Raw genomic sequence first — 26,052 nt, 5'->3', positions numbered from 1 at the left:
CCTAAAGGATAAACAGAAACCAGCCCTTTATATCAACCAGCCGCCTGATGCTGCCCCTCCGTTTTTGCCTGATAAAAGACCACCCACCATGGAGTGATTCTGGCTAGTCTATGGCACAGTAAGGGTTTTTGTATCCTCTGCATTACCTTTTGACATCGGAGGCCAAAATTCCGCCTTCAGATCATGCTAACAGAATTTTTTTGTACATGGGACCCATACAGAAGCATAAAGCTCAATTGCATATACATACATTTCTCCTTTCATAAATATTTATGATTTCTCCTATAACTTATTGAATATGTATATTTGGCCACCTCATTTAGCATAAATTCCTGTTCCCTTTGCCCCTCCCTCAAAGTATCTGTTTTTGGCTTCCAACCAGAGGCTACAGTTCCCAGCCTGTCAGAATGGCTACCCTGCAGGCTGTAGCCCTTTATGAGAAATAAAGCTTTCCTTTCCAAATGTATGAGCCTTGTCATTCTTCAGTTGACACATTCATGACCCCCTTTCTGCCATGAAAAGAGGTTGTTACTCCATCTAAAGATGAGAAAACTCCTGGCATCAGCATCTGCTCCAAAAACTCTGTGCTGGAAGATAAGTAAACAATGAGAACATAGATATACTAGAAATACTGGCCCATTAATGTATTAGAGCCTGAGCTCTCAAGCTCAGACCTAGAGACTGAGAGCATTACAAAAGTTTGTCACAAGTTTGGCTTGTTCTTTCAAGAGGAGAGACAAAAAGTGTTACCTAATTAGCTGGCTCCAGGACTTCTTAGGCACCTGCCCACTCATGCCAGGTTACCAACTACCACCAGGCATTATGCCAGACTTGGCTTAATTCATCTTTGGAATTGCCGCTGAATATGAATTGTAGTTAATTGTGAGCTAAACTAAATGAGTGCATGAAGTTGGGGTTATAATAAAAAGAAAACTAAATATGAACCTCATGGGCACTGGAATGAAGTCAAATGAAATATGAATTAAACACCAGAGCAGACCTGCTCCACTCACCCTTCTTGATCTTTTTTTTTTTTTTTTTGTAGCGACAAGGTCTCACTATGTTGCCCAGGCTGGTATCAAACTCCTGTACTCAAGCAATCCTTTTGCCTTACCCTCCCAAAGTTCTGGGATTACAGGCATGAGCCATCACATCTGGCCACTCTTCTTGATCTTCTTATAATTGATCATGAATCAAGTTGAATCTTCAAGTAAGGATTTTGGATCCCAGGTGCCACTGAGTTAGAAGCACTGCTATCCTGCATGACAAGGCTGAGACTGAGGCGATGCTTCTCTCTAATGAGGTAAGTAACAAGAGACAACCTGAAATCAGAAGTCTTTCAATTCACACACTGTTGAGAGCAGCTGAAGAAAGAGAAAAGGCTTTATTACAGGTTGAATTGTGTCTTCTTACTCCCCCAAATTCATATATGTGAAGTCTTAACCCCCTAGTACCTCATAATGTAGCGTTAATTGAAAATAGAGTAATTGCGGATGTAATTACGTTGAGATGAGGTCACATTGGAGTAGCGTAGGTTCCTAATTTAATATGACTGGTTTTATAAAAAAAGACTGTCCTGTGAAAAGAATAAGGCACATACAGAAGGAAGACTATGTGAACACACAGAGAGAACACCATCTTTACAAGCCAAGCAAGGAATGCCAGAGATTGCCAAGAAACCACCAGAAGCTAGAGCAGAGACATGGAACAGATTCTCCCTCATGGCCACAAAAGGAACCAACCCTGCCAACAACGTCATCTCAGACTTCTTGCCTCCAGGCCTGTAGGACAATACATTTCTGTTAAGTCACCAGTTTATGGGTTTTTTTGTTTTTGTTTTTGTTTTTGTTTTTTTTGAGATGGAGTCTCGCTCTGTCGCCCAGGCTGGAGTGCAGTGGTCAGATCACAGCTCACTGCAAGCTCCACCTCCCGGGTTCATACCATTCTCCCACCTCAGCCTCCCGAGTAGCTAGGACTACAGGCGCCCGCCAACTCGCCCGGCTAGTTTTTTGTATTTTTTAGTAGAGACGGGGTTTCACCGTGTTAGCCAGGATGGTCTCGATCTCCTGACCTCGTGATCCACCCGTCTCAGCCTCCCAAAGTGCTGGGATTACAGGCTTGAGCCACCACGCCCGGCCTGTTTTTGGTATTTTGTTATGGCAGCCACAGGAAATTAATACAGGACCAGTATGAAAAGGCAAAAAAAGCAGCCACGTCCTTGGTAGAGTCTAACACTGTAACCTAGTCAGATCCCCTTCCTAACATAAAGCATTCAGCCTGGGGGTTAGAGTTGAAGGTTGGTGCTGGAAAGGAGTACAGTGTAATTTGATATATATATTTGAGCTATTCCTTGAATTTGAGCTATTATTTGAAGTTCTTTCCCTGGTGATTCTTTGTACTCATGACTTTATGACTTTTCCCACCATTGGTGGTGTCAATGGCATTATCATTATTATTATTATTATTATTACTATTATTTTGAGACACAGTCTCACTCTGTCATCCAGGCTGGAGTGCAATGGCATGATCTTGGCTCACTGCAACTTCCACCTCCTGGGTTTAAGCGATTCTCCTGCCTCAGCCTCCTGAGTAGCTGGGGTTACAGGCTCCCGCCACCATGCCCAGTTAATTTTGTATTTTTAGTAGAGATGGGGTTTCACCATGTTGATCAGGCTGGTCTTGAACTCCTGACGTCAGGTGATCCACCCACCTCAGCATCCGAAAGTGCTGGGATTACAGGCGTGAGCCACCACGCCCAGCCGTCACTGGCATTCTTTATACAGAGCCGTCCGTATAAAGGAGAAGGGGTGATTAGCCAAGAGTAGAGTCAAATTCTTGTCTCTGAGTTTCTGTGGCAGAGACAGCAGTATTGAAAGCCATGGCTTTTAAATGGCAAGAGCTGGGAGTTTGGGGGAAATTTTTATTTTGGGGTTCATAAGCTTGATCCTGATTACAAGGAGGCAAAAGATCTAGAGAAATGGGCGCATAAAATATATGGGAATGGAGTGGGGAAGAATGGATGGTGCTGCACAGTCTTCCCACACAATAGGAGGTGGAAATATTTGCCAGTGATTGGAATAATAGTGCCAGATGTGGGTTGGTCTGAGCTTAGATGCTGGTGAATTCTCAGGGAGGGGACTCTACCCTGCCTTGCTTTGGTAAACCCCTAATGATGGGAGAATGAAGTTGGAGGTAGAGGGGCTAGCGTTGGGGTCTCTCACTTTGTCTCTGAATGCAGGCCTTCTGAGGAGTCCACTACACCGCATGGGGAAGCTTCAGCAGAATACAAGTGGCTGATTGAAGTACTGAGGCAGAAGGAACTGGAGAGTCTCCCACCCCCAATTCCCCATGTAACCCACCATGGAAAGGATACAGAAATTCCCTGTTGCCCTGAAAGTGGTGCAGAGATCCCTGGTTGGTTATATCTCATACTAAAAGTACACATCTTTCTATGATTCAATGTGATCAGAGGAGAAAGAGCTTGAGCAAAGGATAGGTATACCAAAAATTAACTCAAGATGGATTAAAGACTGAAATGTAAAACCCAAAACCAGAAAAACCCTAGAAGAAAACCTAGACAATACCATTCAGAATGTAGGCATGGGCAAATACTTCATGACAAAAATGCGAAAACCAATTGCAACAAAAGCCAATAGAGACAAATGGGATCTGATTAAACTGAAGAGCTTCTGCACAGCAAAAGAAACTATCATCGGAGTGATCAGGCAACCTGCAGAATGGGAGAAAATTCTGGCAATCTACACGTCTGACAAAGGTCTAATATCCAGGATTACAAGGAACTTAAACATATTTACAAGAGAAAAACAACCCCGTCAAAAAGTGGGGAAAGGATATGAACAGACACTTCTTAAAAGAAGACATTTATGAGGCCAAAAAACATGAAAAAAAAAAAGTTCAACATCACTGATCATCAGAGAAATGCAAATCAAAACCACATACCATCTCATGCCAGTCAGAATGGTGATTATTAAAAAGTCAGGAAACAACAGATGCTGGAGAGGCTGTGGAGAAATAGGAATGCTTTTACACTGTTGGTGGGAATGTAAATTAGTTCAACCATTGTGGAAGACAGTATGATGATTCCTCAAGGATCTAGAACCAGAAATACCATTGATCTGGCAATCCCATTACTGGATATATACCCAAAGGAATAAAAATCGTTATACTATAAAGACATATGCACATATATGTTTATTGCAGCACTATTTACAATAGCAAAGACATGGAACCAACCCAAATGCCCACCAATGATAGACCACCATGGCACACATATACCTATGTAACGAACCTGCACATTCTGCACATGCATTCCATTTTTTTAGAAGAAATTAAAGAAAAAGGATGGTTATACAAAATACAGGCTTAAAAGGAATTTTTTTTTTATTTCAAGGACCCTCCACTATTCATTTGGTTCATGTGGATCCATTGCTCATCAAAGGGGCCATGATCCATAATACCTCACCGTCTGGGAAAGCAGAAATACGTTTTGTTTTGTTTTGTTTTCTTCTTAAGACCCAATTGGCAAAGCACAGGCCGCAGTTGGCTGCACGTGATCATTCATGGAGTCTTTCATCATGCTTGCTGGAGAACAAGAACAGGAGTGGGAGCAGGAGCCACAGAAAAGGGCTGTTCATGCATGTGTCCCTATGGCTTACAGCATAGTTCCTGATGTGGCCTGGTTCTTTGTAAGCTTCAGAACAGCACGAACTCAGATAGGATGGATCACACTCACCAATCTGCCACCTCCCTAATCGACACAGGCTGGGGGAGCTAAGTGTGTGTGCATGAGGAATAACATGATATGGTGCCCATTCCAGAGATGGGGAAAAGGCTGTCTTTTAGACTTTCATTTCTGGGTCTCCATTTTGTTTCTTGGTTAATGGGTACAAAAATAGAGTTAGATAGAATAAATAAGTCTTCCTCTTTCCCCTTACCTTCATAGACCTCCTTCACACATTTGAGGTTGGCTGGACATATTCACTATAGAATGGATCCAAACATTACCAGGTGACTTCAGCAACCCCCTTACCCTATCCTCCAATGGGTAGACTTTTGTCATTGTTACCTTTCCTTGTTGTATCCTCATTAAAGCATCTGCGTACCACTCCTCTCACCTACTCACCAGTTTATTCAGATGACAGTAGATCTACCCATCTAACTGTTCCACCAACCAGGGATCTCAGCACCACTGCAAGTAGGCAGGTTCTTGGGTCTCCGGGCAGCCAGCATGGCTTGAGTGAGGGCATCAACAATGGTGGGAAAACACTCTGGGTCCCAAATGGTGTGTGCTGGTGTTGGCTGTGACTGTTATAGGCTGAATTGGCCAGTCTCTGAGCCCATAGGTAGCACATACATGTAGGTGCCAGCTGTGGTGGTAGTAAGGGGGTGGGTAGGCCCAACATCAGGCACCTGGGAGGGATCCTCAGATGCCAACAGTAGTGAAGACCCCTGTACTGTGTGATTTGGCACGGAAGGGACAAAGCCAGGAGGGGTGGCCTTTTACTCAGGCCTCTTGGTAGTGTGTGTAGGCACCTGCTGTGGTAGGCAGGGGTGGGGCAATTTCCAGGCTTCCCAACAGAATGCTTGGGTGGGAGACGGAAGCAGCTGTGTTGTGGCCCTGCCACTGGAAAGGGTGGGGCTGCCTTCAGTGGTGGCAGCCTATGCTTGGGTACGGGGAACACTTGTGCCTCAGTCTTGGTGGTGACAGCCTCAGCCCTGGTGGAAGCCCACTTTTTACTTACATCTCAGCCCAGGCACCACTCGGCCCCAGGACAGTGCATAGTCTACCGTGAGCTGGGCCCTCAAAATGGTACCTTGCTATAACTGCTTAGAACTTGTGGGGAGTGTGGGACCCAGAGCAAACTTCCTTCCTGAACCAGTGCAGTCACATGGTATCAGGTAGCTCTCTATGTTAGTTTCAGGTTTTGCAAGGATCTAGGGCTCTCCTACAGTTAGGACTGCAGAGGTCCATGATGGGAATATGGACTTCGGGGGGTTTCTCATTTGCCCTTTTCTCACAGAGGTCACTCCTAACTCCTAGCTAATCCTGACTGAGCAGGCTGCCGACCTTCCCTCCCTTCCTTGCTTTAGGTGTTCCCTGCCACTTTTCTATTGAGTTCGAGTATTTTGTCTTCTATGATCTATTTTAAGTGTGATTATCTACTTACTATTTTAGTTCTCATTGGAGGAGGGCAAATATTAGACACTTCTAATAAGCCATCTTGAAACCTTTTCAGAATGGTTTTTTAGCTAAAAGCTATAAAGGACCCTCACTCTCTTTCTTTAAGTCTAACTCTTCTCCAACTATGAATTATTGGACAGAAAGGATATTTGGTAAATGCACACATACACATTTACAATCTCTTTTTTGCAGCAAAATGTATAGTAATTTTCACGTTCTACATTTTATAGATGATAAAATATCATCTATTTTTAAAGTTAAGGTTCATAAAGATAATGTGACCTACTGCAAGAAAGATTACATACATCACTTGTGGAGGTATGATTCGGACTGAAGTCAGTCTGACTCCACTACATTTTGTTGTCTCTATACAACTTTCTTATTCCAAATTAAAAATTAAGGTGTTCTTGGAAGAAATTCTGCCTCTAGTATTTAGAGAAAGAAAACTCAAACAGAAACACTGAATGCTTATTAATTCAATTCAATTAAATAGATATGTGCCATGGATTTGCTGAATACAGTGAGAATTACACTGATGAATACAATAGTTTCTGTCCTGTAGAATGTTACATTTTGGGGAATATGGAGAAGGGAGATGGATGTGTGAGGTTCATACAGAAATAACTCAAAGTTCAGATCATAATTGTCAAAAAAGGAATACCAGCAGAAGGCTTTGAGGGCTAGTTTGACCATGTGTTAGTAACTGTTGAAGCTGAGAAGTTTGGGACGTGGCAGAAGGTGTTCATGATGTCATTCTCTTTTCTTTTGTATATGTATAATAATTTCCATAATGAAAAGTTTAAAAAACACTACAGGGGCGTAGGTTAAGAAAGAGTTTTCATTTGCGTGGAAGATTGGGAGATTGGTTTCAAGGGAGAAATGATAATTATGGGAAATATTTACAAGATAGGAAGAATCTCAATAGGTGTAGATGGATACAAAAAGTTGATTTCTATCATTTCCCCCAAGAATTTCCTGCCTCCTAATTTCATAAACTGAACTATGTCTTTATTGCTGGAGTCTTTGGTGGTCCTGGAGTACTTAGCTCTATCTTGCATGGTGCATTTAGCCCCACTGATACCAGTAGCTACAAATCCATCAACGGAATCCAAGTGGTGACAAATCAATTTTCATGGTTCTGCCAGAAGCTCCCCCAGGTTTTGCAGTAGCTGCCTCTCCCTGGTGCTACTGAATGGAAGTAGAACAAGCATTCTATTTCAATTCAGCACATCTGGCTATATATTAGGAAAAATTCCAACTCAACTCACATTTTCAGTAGGTTATTTATCCTGAGCAAAATTGCAGTTGAAACCATGTGTTCTGGCTTAACAGAGGAGGAAACCCTCCTCATCTTGGGCCCTGACACCCCATGCCATGGAAGCATTACCTACCCCTCTGGGCTCTGAGGCATTGTGTCAGCCTGTATTCCCTGCATGGATGTCCCCCTTTAATCCGACACCCAATGCTGGGCCATACTCTACATGAACATCCTCCTCACCCTCTTCAGGCTCTGACCTCCGCCCCAGGACACCATCATGCTGGGCCATCCCAGGCCCATCCCTTACCCTGTGAAGACACATTTCCTGCTCTGCTATGGCTCCCAATCCCTGCTGGACCAATTCCATTTTACTCTCTTACTCTTGCCTAGGCTCCAACACCCATGCTGAACTTCCTCCCATAGAAACACACTATTCACTCCATTCAGGCTATGACACCCCACACTGTGCCACCACCACCTGGGAATGCTTTACTTACCTCACACAGGATTTGACTTCCAATCCTGAGTCACTTGCTTGTGAGGTGCCCTCTTCACTCTGTTTGGACCCTGACTACCTATACCAGGCGACACTCCTACGGTGACATTCTCCTTATCCTGATGAACTGTAACACCCCACAGAAGGCCACAACTTAGGAGTGTGATCCCTCTATCCTGCAAAGATTCTGACATTCTACTTGGACCCATAGTGGCTCCTCCACCCTCATCATGTATGCCTACCTTGCTAAGGTCATCAAGATGATTCTACAACTTATTTTTTAGTAAATCAGTGAGGGGAAAAGAAGGAGGAAAGAAAAAGTCTTGAGAAATTTTTTGGGTTTTTTTTGGAGGGTCATAGTTATTGAAGTGTAATTCATATACAGTAAAACATCATTCTTTTTAGGTATACAGATCTATGAATGTTTACAAATGTTGTAACAAGTAAACAAGTAAATATATCACCTCAAAAAGTTTCCTCATGCCCCTTTGTAGTCAATATTTATTAGTAATGTTTTCTTTTTCAAAACTTTTATATGGTTTCCCTAGGGTTTGCAATATACATCTTTAATTTATTATAGTCTACTTTCAAATAGTATAATACAACTTCACATTTATTGTAAGAACCCTACAACAATTTATTTCTAATCCCTCTCTTCTATCAAAATATGAAAGTACAGTTGTTGTGATATAGTTTACTTTTACATATGGTACAAACCCAGCAATACATTGTTGGTATTTTTGCTTGAGGAAACCAACTATCTTTTACAATGATTAAACATAATAAATAATAGATTTTATACCAAATATCTGACTATAATCAGATTCCTTTTTCCTGAAGAACTTTAACATTTATTGTAACGCAGATCTGCTGGAAATGAGTCCAGTTTTTCTTTGCTTGAAAAACTTTTATTTTCTCTTATTTTTTGAAAGTTATATTTACTGGGTAAAGAATTCTGATTTGATATTTTCCTTTTTATTTTATTTTATTTTTTTTTTGCGGCAGAGTCTTACTTTGTCACCCTAGCTGGAGTGCAGTGATGCAATCTCAGATCACTGCAACCTCCACCTCCCAAGTTCAAGCAATTCTCATGCTTCAGCCTCCCGAGTAGCTGGAATTACAGATGCATGCCACCACGCCCAGCTAAATTTTTTGTACTTTTTAGTAGAGACGGGGTTTCATCATGTTGGCCAGGCTGGTCTCGATCTCCTGACCTCAAGTGATCCACCTCCCTTGGCCTCCCAAACTGCTGGGATTACAGTCATGAGCCATCACACCTGGCCTGGATTGATATTTTCTTTGAGTTCTTTAAAGATGTCAGCCCATTGTCTTCTGCATAGTTTCTGAAGATAAATCTACCATAACTCTTATTTTTGTTATTTCTTTTATGTATTTTTCGTCTGGCTGCTCTCAAGTGTTCTTTTATCTCTTGTTTTCTGAAGTTTGAATATAAATGTCTAGGTATATTGATCTTATTTTATTTTTTACTTTTTATTTCTTGTTATTTATCCTGAGGCTCCCCCAAGCTTCTTGGATTTGTGGCTCAATATCGTTCATTATTTTTGAAAGATTCTCAGCCATCGTCCCTTGAAGTGTTACTTCTGTTCTTTTATCTGTAGCTTCCCTATCTGGAAATCCAATTACCTACATTGTCTCACAGCTCTTGGACCTTCTATTCTCTCTGCTTGTTTGTGTCTCTTTTCCTTTTTCTGCCTTGCCTCTTTGTGTTTTAATTTGGGTAATGTCAAAACTGCCATTTTTCTATTTATGATACTCAAAAATTTATATTTAAATTTACTGAGTCTTTCCTGGACTGAATCTAGCCAATGAGTCCACTGAAGGAGTCCTTCATCTCTGATATTGTTTTATTATTATTTCTAGCTTGTCAATTTAACTCTTATAGTTTCCATCTCTCTAGTGAAATAGCCCATCTGTTCATAAAAGTTGTCCACTTTTTCCACTAGACCCTTTAAGATAATAATTATAATTATTATAGAGTTTATTTCCAGTAAGTTCAACATGGGGCCTTTTGGGTCTGATTCTATTGGTTGCTTTATCTCTTGACAACAAGTTTGTCCTCCCCACCCGTTGCCTTTTTGTCTTATAATTTTTTTATTAAATGCTGGACATTGTATGCAAAACAATAGAGACTAAAGTAAGAATTTATGTCTGGAAATGTGTATGCCTCTTCTTCTGTAAGGCTATTTACATGTGATTCAATCTAGTCAGAGATTTAGTTTTATTGTTGTTATCTTCAGTGTACTACCAGGTTCAAATTCTTCTAATAATGTCTTGTGCTGAGGGTGCAGTTCTGAGGTTGTGTATGATTTTTTTTTTTTTTTGGTGTTCATGCTCCATTATCAGCTTTAAAAATTATCCTCATGTGCTTGCATCACAGGGTGTCTCTCTATGCTCCACTTCCACGCTCAGAGGTTGAATATTCTTGCTTGCTATTTTGTGCTTCTTAGGCTAATAGGGGCAGGCAGTGTCCTCTGTTGCCTTGGTTCACCCTCAGTCTTCAGAAGGCTCTATGCTCCTGTACCTTAAGGTGAGACTTTCTCAGAGTTCCCATCCCTCTCCCACTTGGCAGCCAAATGTTGCCTTGTATCTGTGACAGATATTGTTCAGAAGTCTGCTCACCCTCAACCAGGAGTAAGAGATCTCTAATTATATTAGTATAGGATCCTGGATGCAGAACTATTTCCTGTCTTTTACCAGGGATAATGTGGTTTCATTGTTGTTGTTTTCGTTTGTTTGTTTTTTTGAGATGGAGTCTTGCTTTGTCACTCAGGCTGGAGTGCTGTGGTGCAATCTCGGCTCACTGCAGGCTCTGCCTCCCAGGTTCACACCATTCTCCTGCCTCAGCCTCCCAGTAGCTGGGACTACAGGCGTCCACCACCACGCCCGGCTAATTTTTTGTATTTTTAGTAGAGACTGGGTTTCACCATGTTAGCCAGATGGTCTTGATCTCCTGACCTCATGATCCTCCTGCCTCGGCCTCCCAAAGTGCTGGTATTACAGGCGTGAGCCACCGTGCCCGGCCCATCATCGTCGTCGTTGTTGTTGTTTTATCTTTCTGGCAGCAACAGTGGATCTCACTTGTACCTTGGAATGCAAGATTTGCTCCCTTTCCCCTAGAAGCTCAAGACATTTACTCTTTCAGAGAAGATCCTCAGGCAAGGGGCAAGGCTTCAGTCCTTTTTCAAAGAGGCAGCTGCCCTACTTCCCAACATTTGCACCACTAAGGGGGTTCTCTCTGTCTCCTACCTTGCCCCTCAGCTTTTTCATGAGCACCCCATGGAGGTATGTGAAAGTGCAAGCCCCTTTCTGTCTGTGACTTCCATGGATTCCATACTTTTGTGTTACTCCACTGTTGTCCTTTAGAAATTTTTTAAAAATTTTAGCTTATTTCTACTTACCCACTTATGTGTCAACTTCCTCTTTCTCCCATGCATTTTCATAGGTAAGCCAGTCAGTGAATCCTGGCTCTCTTGGGCAAGCCTATCCTTTCTTGAGTTTTGGACTGTTGGTTGTCCTTTCTCCAATGGAAGAGGTCAGTTCTCCAGTGGGCTCAAGAAATGCATAATTTTTTTTTCTGCCTTTTCCCATCATTCCAGTGGGCAGATACTCTTCTAGCTTTCTACTCCCTAGGTGGAAGTAGAAACCCAAGGGAGGGTTTTCAACCTTGAAATGGTCTCATCAGAACTGTGTTTTTGAAGTCACAGTGTAAAGTAACAAATAATTATATAATTACGAGGAAGAAACTTTTAAATCTGTGACAAGGATAATTACAATGCAACAGGAAAAACAAGGTTGTTTACTATAGAATGAATTTTCTGATATGGATCAATTCAATAAAATTATGCACACACATGTGTATATAAACAACAATTGGTTGATGGACTTTGAAAAGCAAGACATTCTTCTCAACTTTTAAAAATTAAAGTACAATACACATTTGCAAATGTGCCTAAGTGTAGACTTGCTGAACAAGATATATCTAACATTAGAAACTGACTGTTGTTTTCCATGTGAAGTACTCAGCTCCCACAGCAATAAGTAAGAAATGAGAATGGAAATAATTATGTTCTGAATTGAGCTGAATCTGGAGTTTTTCATGACATCTTCTATTTCTCAACATAGTCTCTCAAGTCCCAAAGCCTTCTTGGATAAAGCTGAAACTCTGAGTACCTTTTGCCAAAAATTGAGTGAGAACAGGAGCTGCTATATGGGGAAGCAAGGGTTTGAATGAACTTCTCATACCCTTGCAAATGAAGAAAATAAAATTACTCCTTTGGTTGGAACTGGGAACATCAACTCGTGTCTTCTGTCACCTGGACGGTGAGTGGGTCATGGGGAATTAGGATTCTTACTCTAAATCGAATGATTTAAAAAAAAAAAAAAGTCTTATGATTTACCCATCTTCTTCCTCTCTGAACCAAGTTCACCCAGGGAAGCCTCTACTTCAGAAAAGGGACATAGATTCTTCTAATGATATCGACCCTGAGGAGAGGGCTAGTTTTAGAAGCTGAGCTGCTATATCTTACTTTGACCCTTTGAACATATGGCTAACCCTGGCTAAAGTCAGAGACCTCAATCCATATTCCTCATAGAGCAACTGATCTTTTAAAGTACTTCCTGGGAATCAATGTCCCCTGGAAACACATGACTTGTTGCTTGTAAGGTTTGGTTTTTTAGATCCCTGAACCTACCCTCCCCTGTGATATAATTTTAATAATATCACCAAGAAAACATTAGCAGGTTTGATAGAGCTGTGTTTTGACCCTTATCTCCAAAAAAGCCAAAAGAATTCCCTTGGAATTCATATAGTTCTTCCAAGGATTTGTCTATTAATTTTTATTTATTCATTCACTTTTTGTGGATCTACCCAGTATTTCAGTTTCTCCTCTAACACCCTGAAGAAGTCGTCCTTGATTTTCATCCTCCATCATTGTATTTATTTCCAAATTAGGTAAACCAAAATGAAGAATTTGAGGTCAGCTTCTTTTTGGAATCTAGAATCTGGTTGTACCCATAGACAGAAAGGCCAGGAGAAAGGAAGGATTGAAACAACATCCTGTTTCTTCAACTGGAAGCATCAAGTCAAACCAGGTCCTGCCTCCATGATGAAATGGGTCTGGGAGGCACTGGACTCCTACTGTTGTCTCAGACTGAGTCAAGGATGAGGATTCCTATATGCAGAGGTGGTGAATGACTTGTGATGTACCTGGCTTTCTCCAAGCCCAGAACCCAAACTCTCCAAGGATGAGGAAGCCCAGGTATCAGAGCAAGTCCCAGTTAGCTTTTAGGGCGTGGTTCTGTCTTCATGCAGACACTGAAGTTCTGATAAAAAGCTCTCACTTCTGTTAGGACACCTGGAATTGCCTCATCTAACATTAGCACTTTACAAGAGTCTTCCCCATAGGGGTGACTAAATAGCCCTGGTCTACACCTTGGCTAAAACACTCTAGAATAGTTGGGTACAGTGGTTCACGCCTGTAATCTCAGGACTTTGGCAGGCTGAGGGGGGTGGTTCACCTGAGGTCAGGAGTTCAAGACCAGCCTGGCCACCATGGTGAAACCCCGTCTCTACTAGAAATACAAAAAATTAACTGGGTGTGGTGGAAGGCACCTTTAATCCCAGCGACTCAGGAGGCTGAGGCAAGATAATTGCTTGAACCCAGGAGGCGGAGATTGCAGTGAGCCGAGACAGCACCATTGCACTCCAGCCTGGGCAACAGAGCGAGACTCTGTCTCAAAACAAAAACAGCAACAACAACAACAACAACAACAACAAACGCTCTAGAATAAAGCTAATCCCAGCTAGGGAACATCTCTTTCTGTTAAGGCAGATCTTCTTCTAGGCACGTTTATTTTAGAAGATTTTCTGTCCTCCCTGCTGCTGCCACTACTGGTCTGCCAGGCTACCTCTCCATCTCTTGTTTGTCAGCACCCCCCAGACACAAGGTCCTTTGTGGGCCACTCACCCACAGTTAACTCTAGGAGACCTGATCAGCTCTTCCAGGTACATTAAAACTAAGAGCTTCTAAGGAGGTCTGAGTCTCCCCTGACTGGCAAAGAACAATTGAGTCAGCTAAAATTCAGAACTAAAAATGCATTCAAAGAAAAACTTCAGCTGAATTAAGCTGAACAGGGTTTAATTGAGCAAAGAACGATTTGTGAATCAGGCAGCCTCTCAAGTCAGAGTAAGCTCAGAGACTCCAGCACAGCCACGTGGTGGAAGAAGGTTTATGAACAGAAAAAGGGAAATGAGTTACAGAAAACAGAAACAGCCAGATTGGTTACAACTCACTGTTTGCCTTATTTGAACACAGTCTGAACAGTTGGCCATCTCTGATTGGTCAGAACTTGGTGATTGGCATAAGAGTAGGCTGCAGTCTATGTTCAACCCCATTTAGAGTATAGTTCACTATGCACAGAGAAACCTTTAGGCCAAACTTAAAATATGTCTAAGTTCAATATTAAACATATATTTAATCAAATTAATATATGTAATAATTATAATAATTATATTACTTTAATATTAAGCATATTAAACAAATATGTTGAATGCAAAATATATTTATGTTTGGAGGCATCTTTAGGCTAAACCTGATTTAACAATTCCCCTCTTTTGGCTATTCTCTCAATTTAGAGAGATTGATCAAAACTTTAGTCATTGATGTTACTATCACCATTGTCAATGTACTTATTTGGTCTTGAAACACACTGGGAAAGAGCAAAACAGTGGGTTTTGTAAGGTGGAACAAGGACTTCAGGGTTAGAGTAAAGGGTAACTTCTTTATGCTGGAATGTCCTGTTTGCAGAAGAAAAACAAAACCTAGTCCGTTTTAGGATCTATGTATGTCCTTAAAGTCTTACTTTGATTATGTCACATGTAGCATAAGTGACTCTATTTTGGTTTGGTCTGGTCTTTTGGAGCGTAGTGCAAGAGCTCATTCCAAAACAATGGCCTTCTATAATTTGTTTAAAAATCGCCCCCTTTTGGTCATGTTCTCAGTTAGGTGAGAGTGTAACCAAAACTTAGGGCCTTAGCACCACTCTCAGTTACCATGAATTTGGGTTTCCAGTTTCAGCACGTCATTCACAGGCTATGGTGCTATCATGGTAACACATTTCTTTCAGCTCTTATCGTTCTAGTTGAAGAGAGATCATTTGACATTCTGGAGATTGTTTCATGCAAACATTTAAAACTTCAGCCAGAATACAGTGCTCTAGCAAGACTACTATTATGACTATCAGGAGGATAATACCATAAACCAAACTAACCAAAGTCATACAGATCAAAGAATCAACTAGACTAAGAGCCCACTCGCATAACTAAGTGGTCTCTTTGTTAATCCCCTACTACTGAATCTATCATACCTGATGTGAGGTATTTCTCTCTGGGCAACAAGAAGTGTCAGCAGCTGCATAGATACTTCTCTATCTAGCTAGTGAAAAATCTAGAGCAATTATATTATTTAGTGTAACTTTCACAAGAGAATTTAAAATCTGTTGGGCAACCATAACCTTTACAGTAGCATCTGCTATAGAGCCTATCATGAGGGATAAATTTCTAATCTTGCCTCATTTACTCCTAACCATAGGGAAAAGGACCTAAACAATGATGCCCTTCTATAAGAATGAAAACCTTCTGGGACTGTTCTCTTTAACCCATGATGCAGGTTAAGAGGATTTGTTTAAAAATTTAAACAGAAACAGAACAGCCCAATGTTCTGTTTCTGACTATGAGGCAATGTATGTACCATGAAAATTTCCCACCTACATTGGGCCTTTATCTTTCATCTATTAAGGCATAAGGTTATCTGTGTATAAGGATGACTGCAAAATCCTTGACAAATAAAAGCATACCCCATGAGTGCACACAACAAGCCCCCTCTTCACTTCTATTGTTCATAAGGGCATAAGCAAGGAAAAAAATTGAAAGGTAGAAGTCTTGTGATAGTATCGAAGTCTCGACCTGTGATCTTGGGAAAAAGCCATCCACATCAAGGATGCCATCTTCTTCTGGGGAGAAACTAGCTTGATCAGCTTTACCTTAAGGTTCCCTATGGGCGTACAGTTCTAGGAGTGTGGAAGGACCCTTCTGAGTTGTGAGATTATGAACCCAAAGTTCAAGGTCCTAAAGTTTTGCTGCAGTGTTGATGTCAAGGGCAGTCTCTCTCTGATGTTCTCAGAAGATCCAGTCTTTGGGTTCTAGATTGTCCTTAGTTAGTAAATTTATTTTCTTTACCTGGTGAAAATACACTGTGGCATAATGAGCTACTGCTATAACATCGGCCCTCTTTTATGGGAAAGCTTTTATGCAACCAAAAAACGTGTACTGAAAATGACAACTGAATGAAATTCCTCTATAAATGTTTAAATTGTCCATCAGGTAGTGGAATGTACCTGAAGTTTTGATTGTCTTCCCAGGAATATGGATTTGACAAACCAAACATCAGTCATAAACTTAGCAATTTATAAATCACTCTCTATATATGTATATATATGCACACATATATACAAACACACACACACATATATATACATATATACTTAATTTGGATCATTATATTTTTTCCATGATAAAACAAGGAATGCAGAACTTTTAATTACAAAAACTTTAAGGAATCAGGAAGTGTAAGGCAGTTGTCCTGGTTCTCCATGAGTCCATGCTTAACATTGGATTTATTTCTTCTTGAATATCAGTTGTTTCTCCAATTTAGGTGCATACCACCAATAACTGACGGGTTGTCAGAAGTAATCTGACTTACATCATGAAGTTAATTCAAATTGTATACCTATACGATTTTAGTGCTGGCTGATTTAGCATGAAAATCTGGCAAAGAATTTTCTTGACATTCAATTAATTTTTATTCTGCTTGGGTTAGCACTTTTATAAACCAGTCAGTTTCTTCATTAAAGTTCCAGAAATTCTTACCCAGTCCAAATGATATGATTCTAAAGTTATCAGAAACCTATATTCAAGAATGTTTCTCTGGGTTCTTTTCATGCTTTCATGAATCTCCTTAAAGATACCATATTTTAGGACTTTCCATGCTTGTGAAGTTTTCAGAAACTACATCGGAATTAAGCAATTAATGGTAGAAATGACTTTAAATAATCATAAAGACACAACTAACAAGGAAGTGTAATTCTTTATTTGATCTACAATAACTTAGCATACATATTAGAATTCCAGAAATTCTGTACATTTTGGAACATATATTAAAAATATTCATTGAAATATAACCTGAAGAAGGTTAAACATTATTTCTTATTTGACAATGCTTCCCATGTGACTTAACATGTCAAACAATCCTGTTTACCTCTCTTTTGTATGCTTCAGGACCCCCCTGTAGCATTCCAGATTTAAAGGTCAAAAAAGACTTAATTTTGAAGCTGAAATTTTATTTTGGGAAATTTGTCAAATATGTCAAAAGTTTAAAACACTTGACCAAAATAGAATCACAAGTCACTGCAAAATAATAGTCAAAAATAATAGTCATTTAACCAAAGTGATAATTAAAAGATTTTTAAAAACAAAAACCTGTACTCTTTGATAAAGAAGATTCAGTTTTCCAAACAATCAAAAGACCTAAGACAGTATGAGACAGAATCTGTCTCTTCTTCTTTCCTCTCTACTTTTTCCTTTGTGCAATTTACTCAAAAGGTAAACAGTATTTTACTGTGTCTTATTAATGCTACATAAAATTTTGTTCAAAAGAGAAAACCAAATTTTACTTTTGTATTAGTGTATTATCCATACTAAAACTAATTTTAATGAAATCTCATAAATAAATTTATCAAGTCTATCATCGTTTAACCACACAAGATTTCCATAAACCTTTCATTTTACCTTTTTCCACGACTTTCTGTATTTTATCTATCTTATCTTTCTGTGTTTTATCTATTGTTTTACTCTTCAATTTGAAACCTTTAAGTAACTTCAAACTAGACACAAATTTTAACACATACTTTTATGTCTTTATAACTTTTCTCATCAAATGCATATCTTGCTTCTGTTTATACACTCTATGTACAGAATTATTTCTCTCATATTTAGTAGTTTTTAACTCTTAGTAACTCTAATTTCTTGTAAAAACCCAAGAAAGTAATTTTGAACTGTTTTATATTTGTATTTGTAGATAAAAACCATTTTATAATTTCTTTATAAAGACAGTTCTTCAAATTATTATTTATTAACAGATCTAAATATATTTAGCTTTTCTATACCATATAAAACAACATGTCAAGGTATATAGACTTAAACACAATTAATAATTAATGTTTTACTATCTTAAATTACAGTAACTCTAACATTTTGTAATTATCTATTACTTAATTTAACATAACAGAGCTCTAAGATTTTAAATTACTGAAAAGAATTTTAAAACTATCACACAGGTAACCTCCTTAATGTCTTTCCCCAGTCATTCCAGGTCCCAAGTAGCCACGTGGCACCCAGGAGGACTTTGAAGGTCAAGGCCTGTGTGAGTCCATCAGGACAGAAGCCAAAGCTGTCAAAACTATACCTGGCATATCCAACCCCTCCCAAAATAGCCAGGAGGCTAAACAGGGAAAGTAGAGGAAGAAGGGATCATAGTGGGCTTGATTCTGGCTTGTAGCTGCTGGTCCAGGCACTAAGAACATGTCTCCAGATGTCATCATGGTCACCTACCCAGAACCCTGAATCCAGAGACCCTAAACCAAAGAAATAAGTTCACAGTCAAATCAAGCAACTATCTAATTATATTTAACTGAAATTTAAAAGCCATTTCTATTTTACTAACAATTTTTAAACTAGCTTTACTTACTAAATATTATGTACACATAATACATATAGACATACAAACACACAAAAGCAGATCTTATAGTTCTCATAAAGAATTTTCATTTTGCAGCTTTTAGATAGTTTTTCTTTTCCCCATTTGGTCTATCAGTCTTCCAATTACCTAGTTCATTGCTCTAAGCAATTGTTAACTAGGCATCAAATTTGCATTTATAAAGGGACAACTCTTAGGTAGAACAAAAAAATTATATTTCATAAGCACAGAAATAAGATATTAGGCCTAAATATTGCATCAAACCACGGGAAAAAAAAAAACTACTCAAATAAAAGTTCACTTAAGACACGATGGCCAGAAAAGCACCTCAAACAAAGGTATGATTTATTATGTAAATTTAAAAGAATGATAAGAGTTTCTAATATATTTAGGAAGACACCTTTCATAATGGAGATTTCCTTTATAGATGTAAATTTATTTTACAAAAGAGTTTCAAGATAGCCAATTACATGGCCAACCAGAAAGGTATATTTTAGTTCAATAAGTTGTTCTTTTTAACTTAGCTACTGTTTCTGAGCTAAAATTACTAAGCTCAGGGTAATGGATACAGCCCATTAAGAAAGAGGGCCAAGAAGTCATTACCTATGCCTGGCTTCTGCATGGATAGATCTGAACAAGAAGCAAACTTATTTTAGTTGAGGGCCTACCTTTTATAAACACTTTATCTAAGATAGCTTTCTTTTCACCTTTGGGGTGGGACAGTAACTAAGCCAAAAGGTTAACAGATTTAATTTTTCTTATCAATTGATCACTTAAGCTTTTTATTTGCCTTTCATAAAATTTTTAAATAAAAATATTGAAATCTTTTTGAAGCTTCTGCCTATCACTAGATATCTTTAGGTGAGACTCATTTGGGAGCCCTCATTTTCAAATGCATTTCTTCAGTGCATATTGATCATTTGGAACATTTCACTCTGACTTATCTTTAGTAAGATTTCACCATTTCTGTAAGACTTTGCTGCTTCTGAGATCTAATACTTATGCACGTATAAGCCAGAAGGAACTCAGTTCTTCAGAAATTAAAGTTTCCATTTTTACCTCAAATATTAACTTTGGCTCTCAGTTTCCCTTAGCCAATAACATTTTTCCCTATCTAAGCACACAATAAAAATAAAACAAGGGAGTAGAACACAAAAATCCCTGTGAAGTTCCAAAAGCCAAACTTTAAAACCCTGCAATAGTGTCATTTACTACCAATTTCTTTCTGACCCAGACGGATATAAGAGACCCCTAACTGGACCCAAGCCAGTTTATTATTGGATCCAATTCGATCCTTGACCCAGTCCAGTTCCTGTCACAATTTCCAAACCCAGTTTGCATCAGAAACTTACTCAAAACAACTTGGAGAGCTCAAAACACAAATCCAGGGGGCTTCAGAACCCGAGGGATAACTCAAGCAGGATTCCCAGTTACTCCAAGAGTGCAATGGACACAACGGGCCTGGCAGGTACCTCGCTTGGTCACTCAGCCCTCCTGGGGGTCATTAAAAGCTCTACCTTGGATCCCACTGACACCATCTATTAAAAGCAAAACTTGAGCTGAATTAAGTTTACAGAGTTTAATTGAGCAAAGAATGATTTGCAAATCAGGCAACCTCTCAAGCCAGAGCAGGCTTAGAGACTCCAGAGCAGCCACTTGGTGGAAGAAGACTTATGAACAGAAACAGGAAAGTGACATGCAGAAAAAAGAAGTGAGGTACAGAAACAGCTGAATTGGTTATAGATTGCCTGATTTGAACATGGTTTGAACAGTTGCCTTTTTTTGGTCAAAACTTGGTAATTGGCACAAGAGTAAGCTACATCTGTTTACATCTTCATTTAGGTTATAGTTCACTGTGTACAGAGAAACCTTTAGGCTGAACTTAAAATATGTAAGGAGGCAGCTTTAGGCTAAATTTGATTTAACAAATGCAACCTCCTTTTCTGAAAGATCACTCTCAAAATTGTGAATATTGGTGTCTGTATCCATTGTAATTTTTTCCTTTAACAAAGCTCTTTGTGTTTATTGTCCTATAAAAGTATAATTATAGATCATTCACGCTCCTAAAACTTCCCGGGTGAAGAGATGCAATTCCTCTTCAATTACCAATTTGGTAACTTTCCAAACTCATTCTGCTGAAACTCCAAAAGCTCACTTTAAAGAAAATGCTTGAGCAGTGGATGTTAATGTCTTTTGAAGCTAAATTTACCTTGAGATTGTTTCTCTACATTAACACAAGCATCTTTTGAGTAAAGAAACCTCTTTAAGAAAAAATCATTTGGCGTTTTATAATTGTTATCCTGATTTTCATGGAGTCTAAACCCATAAACTCAATGTCCTTTTCCTTATTTAACATGATTTCTGCTCTGTATCATTATAAAACTGAGATTTGTGTTAATGAACTTTCATCATGGCAAGCTTCTATGAAGAGTAGGAATACAGGTGTAATGCTGGCTCATACATTCTTAAGTAGCTCATAAGAGCTCATTGAGTCCTGGCACAATGCCGAGGAAAGGGATCCTCACCTCAACCCTAGGAGGTTGGTTTTATGACCTCTGTTCTGCAGATGAGGAAACTGAGAGGTTCTAAGAAGACAACTAAGGCCTCTAAGGGGAAATGGCTGTTGAATGATGGCCAGGGTTTGATTCCTAGTCTGGGCCAGACTCCAAAGTTCATTTTTCTGACTCCTCCCCCTTCCAGATTTATGCCACCGCTCCCCACAAGTAACCAAGAAGCACCCCCTTCCACACCCTTGCAGTTGTCCATTTTTTCATGCCTTTAGAATGAGGATTAATGGTGGTTAATATGGAGTTTGCCAGTCCCCAAGGCACTTACAGCACCACTCACAGGACAAATAACTGGCCCAAGGGAGGAAAAGTGTTCAAGGGAGGGCATCTGCCCAGCTCCCAACAGAGCCCTGGTTCTCTCCTGAAGTTAGCAAAGCTTTAATAGTGACTATTCGGATTCCTTTTTGAAACCCAATACGCTTGACAGATGATCCTGGCTTCAGGCCTCTCCTGAGTTTCCACATGGCTGGGATTACTTAAACTGCAGTGACAATTCAGGGATTTGTCTGTTTCCAAGCACACTGTGAAATGGAAAGTTTGTTGGCCCCTCCCACCCCCACCCCACCCCACTACCTCCCTTCTTTTTTAATCCCTGGCCGAGGATGCAGTTGCAGGATCCACTGCCACCAAAGCAGAGCAGGGTCCCTTGTTTGTGTTCAGCTGTGGGGCTGTGTGCAAGCCAGTGGGGAACACGTGAATTCAGTTCGCTGCATCCAGCACCATTGCAGGTTTTTCTGGACACTGTTTCAGAGCCTTGGATTTTCTTCCCCGGGAAGTTTGGTTTGCACAGGACTGCATGCTGTTTAGCTTGGATGCAAAGACAGAAACAAAGCTTCATCATGCCCCCCGGGGTCTGCTTTATAGCTCTCTGTGAAGAGAAAAATCTATTTACCATGCTTGGAGACAAGAACGTTGCCTTGAGGCTAAAGGGCAGATTCCCCAGGAGACGTTGGAAGGATTTACTTTTAGTGTAAACTTTGCTTTGCTTCAAAGCTTGTACTTTTGGAAATTTCAGATTTCACTGTGTATATGTGAAGCCCAGTCCAGCTTCTTTCAAGAATCGACCTGCACTTCCCCGAAGTCCTGATTCCTGTATTCATTCCCCAGTCGAGCCCCTTCCATCTGCAGTCAGGGGAAGGCTGGGCATATTTTCTTCTCACTGAAAACATAATGGTAGAGAGAGAAGTACATGTATCAAAATCAAAAACAAAGTCCAAGTCCTGAGTGTGGCTTTGAGGGTTTTTGTTTTTCTTCTAAGTGAACACTCTGTTCTTGTTCTTATAAAGTTAAGGTAAAAATTGAGATTTATCCACTTCCTTATTTGTTAATTCAATCAACATATATTAAACAGGTCCGTCTGTGAGCTGTGTCCTGAGAATCCTCCGACACGTGCCGCCATGAGAGGGAACACGTGCACACACGCAGAGGAGAAAGACACGTGGAATAAACAACCGTAATAACTGCAAAGAGAGCAGTGAGGGGACTTGTGTGCAGGATGGGCACCAGCAGCGTTCTCCATCATGGGTTCATGTGCAGCATCTGTCATCAAGAGGTGGAATCCATTTCCCCTCCCCGGAACCTGGGCTGCCCAGACTTTTGGCCAACAGGATTCGACAGAAGAGCAAATGTGCTACCTCTGAGCCAAGACCTCAGGAGGCTTTACAGCTGTCATGTTCACCCTGTTGGAGGTTAGACCTGAGGTGGAGACCCAGGCTAGAGCATTGACTGGTGAGAGGTCACGTGGGAAGAGAGAAGACACTCAGATGAGGATGCAGCTACCCCAGCCAACACCACGTGGAGGATTGATGCGCCTTCCCTGTTGCACCCTGCCCAGACCCTGAAGCACAGCCTTACAGGCAACAAGAACGTGCGGTTTTGAGCCACTGTGTTTTGGGGTGGTTTGTTACACAGCAACTGACAACTAAAGCAATACTGAGAGTAACCTATGTAATATGGAGTAAAGGGAAAATATGATGAATTCTGCATGGCTCATCTGGAGTGTCTCCCTGAGGCTGTGATGTGCACTGTGATGGCAAAACACCTTATCAAAAGTTGCTATTGTCAAGCTTCCAATTCAGGAAACTCATTCGTGTACAGCAGCAGCGCACCCCCCTGCTGACGACACAACAGGTGCTGTGCTCGGCACCTCACACTCACCTCATTCAGGACCCTCAGCGCCCTCCCGAGGCAGGTGTGTGAACATCATCTCTGCTCTACCAGTGGGAAAACTGAGACTGGCGGGAGTGCGTGTGGGGACTGGGGTTTGAGCAGCTTGTCCACAGTCACACAGCTCGTGAGTGACATGACAAGGAATCACTTCCAGGCATTCCAGCACCATTATTAGGGTTTGTGTCTCCACATGTCTCTGCCTAGAGATGGCTCAGGACAGGAGCCCTGGCTTTGCCACTTAAAGATTCAATGGGCCTTTGGTAAGCCGTTTAGCTGCTCTAGGCCCAGCTGTCAAATCTGTAAAAGCAGGGAGTTGGATAAGCTCAACGATTTTCAAAGCGTGAGCCCTGGCGCTAGAGGGGGCCACTGGGACCAGCAGAGGATGGAGGTGGTACCTTCTGCTTCTCCCTTGCTTGGCCAGAGGCAGCTCTCCTTGTAGCTGATTCACATAGTGGGAGACGCTTAAGAGTTATTTTGAGGAGAGTGTTCTGCTGATGAAGACATGTTTGAGAACCACAGGCCTGGATGACCACCAGGGTCCTGTGATTCTGCAACCTGATAGGCTGGGCCTCAGCGGCCCAGTCCCTCACCTACAGAGCTGGTCTTTTTAATGGATTAGGAAGCACCCAGTCTAGGAGGCTGGACACGGCTCTCACTCTGCCCGCGGCTCTGTGGCTTTCAGGCCCCCTTCTCCCTTGGAGCCCCTTCTCCTTCCTCTTCTCCTCCTTTCCCACTGAGCTCCTGCTTCAAATTGAATGTCGATGTTCCTCCCCATTATCCTGGCAGTGCTGGTCTTGAACTGGTCTTGAACTAGGTACAATTTCCTAACTAACGAGGAAAAGCAGGCCTTGTGGGCATCCTGGTATTGCTCACGTCTCACAGCTTAACTTTGATGCCCCATTGTGCGGGAGGGTGAGCAGGAAAACCAAGACCAAGGCCCCGTACATGCCTGGCAAGGATGGGAAGACACAGGGGCGAGGGAGACCTGTCAGGCCCCAGATGGACACAAACTGGGCTAGGACTGGGGAGAACCAAATTCCCTTGGCTCCGACATTCATCCTCATGTGGCTTCAGGCAAGTCACCTTTACAAGGCAAAGATAATCCTATCTGTTCTTTCAACATCATAGAATAATTATAAAGATTAAATGAAAATAGGCCGAAGTTGAATACTGCATATGCATGTAAAATATCATTATCTCTAAATGATAACTGTATGTTATGTAGAGAAAATTTATTTCATGAAGCTGTGGCCTTCTTTGTTTTCTCTTGTTGTCATTTTTTGGCAAGAGAGAAAACAGGACAAAGTGAAAAATATTAATCTTTTTTCTAATACTTTATTAATAAAAGGCAAGTCCTAAATTATTTTGCTGCACAGAAAAGAAATAATCGATTTGGTATTATAACATTCAAACAAAAGGTCAATAGTCAGTGATTCTCCTTTCCTTTTCAAGAAAAGCCTTTGGAAGTTCTTCCCTCCAGCAACCTCGCAAGTAAGGTGTTCAGAGCATCTGAACGGACCCTGGAGACGGCCCCAGTCAGTAACAGTGGATGGGAGAGTGGCTGGCCATAGAAGTGGACTGTGTTTCATGGGACAAAACGTGGACAACAGATCCTGCAGTAGGGACACTAACACCCTGTTTTGACAGAGCAAGTCAGAAAGCATCAGCCTTCTGTGTTTTCTGAGTAATTCTGCTGGAGGAAAGGCCCAGGACCTCAAGGCCGGCATCTGCTGAGGCAAGAATGCTCATCTGAGAGAAGATAAAGCTAAGGAAGTTTGTGTTGGATGTTGGAACTGGGACACGTGTTTCTTGGCGGAGAGCAGCACCCACAGAAGTGCAGTTACACTCACCAAACCCCTGCGGAAACAGCAAAAGCTGGAACGACAGCCCGCTACTTTGAGGTTCGCCTCCCGCTGACATGTTTTCCTATGGTTCGAGCAGAAACTTCACGTGTCCTGGAGTTGACAAGAAGGGTGCTTTTCTGCTCTCATCACAGTTGTCTAAGGGACCAGTGACAGACGAGGACCCCAGGCCCAGAACAAGTTTTGGGAGGGGCTATGCATGTATCTGGTTCCCCAGCCCTGGTGCAGTGGATGTCTGAAGCACGTGGCATCCTTCAAAGTCAGTTTGCTCTCCTACCCCTCCTACCCCACCTGCAGGGCTGACTGCAGTGCCTGCTACATAGTTTAAAAACATACAAAAAAATTTATATATATGCTTTCACTGTGCCAAAAAGCTTTTCTCTTTCTATTCTGGACTCTGAAATACTTTATCATTTTTAAGGAAAAAATGTAGATATGGAAAGTTCAAAATACCCCTGCCCTATTTCCTGTGCTGCCTCTTTAAGGCCATGCCTGTGCTTCCCCCAGGCTCAGAGGAGCTGCTGCACTGGGGAGAAATGTCCCCAGAGAAGCACTGTGTGAGGTCAGCAAATACTAGAAAAGAATGGAGACATTTTCCTTTACTTCTTGTATTTTGCTCTTTAACGGATTTTTTCCCCCAAATTGGAGGACTTTTTAAACATTGGC

Source organism: Papio anubis, chromosome 6 (assembly GCF_008728515.1).
Source record: "Papio anubis isolate 15944 chromosome 6, Panubis1.0, whole genome shotgun sequence".
Classification (NCBI taxonomy): domain Eukaryota; kingdom Metazoa; phylum Chordata; class Mammalia; order Primates; family Cercopithecidae; genus Papio; species Papio anubis.
This window is presented reverse-complemented; position numbering follows the sequence as displayed.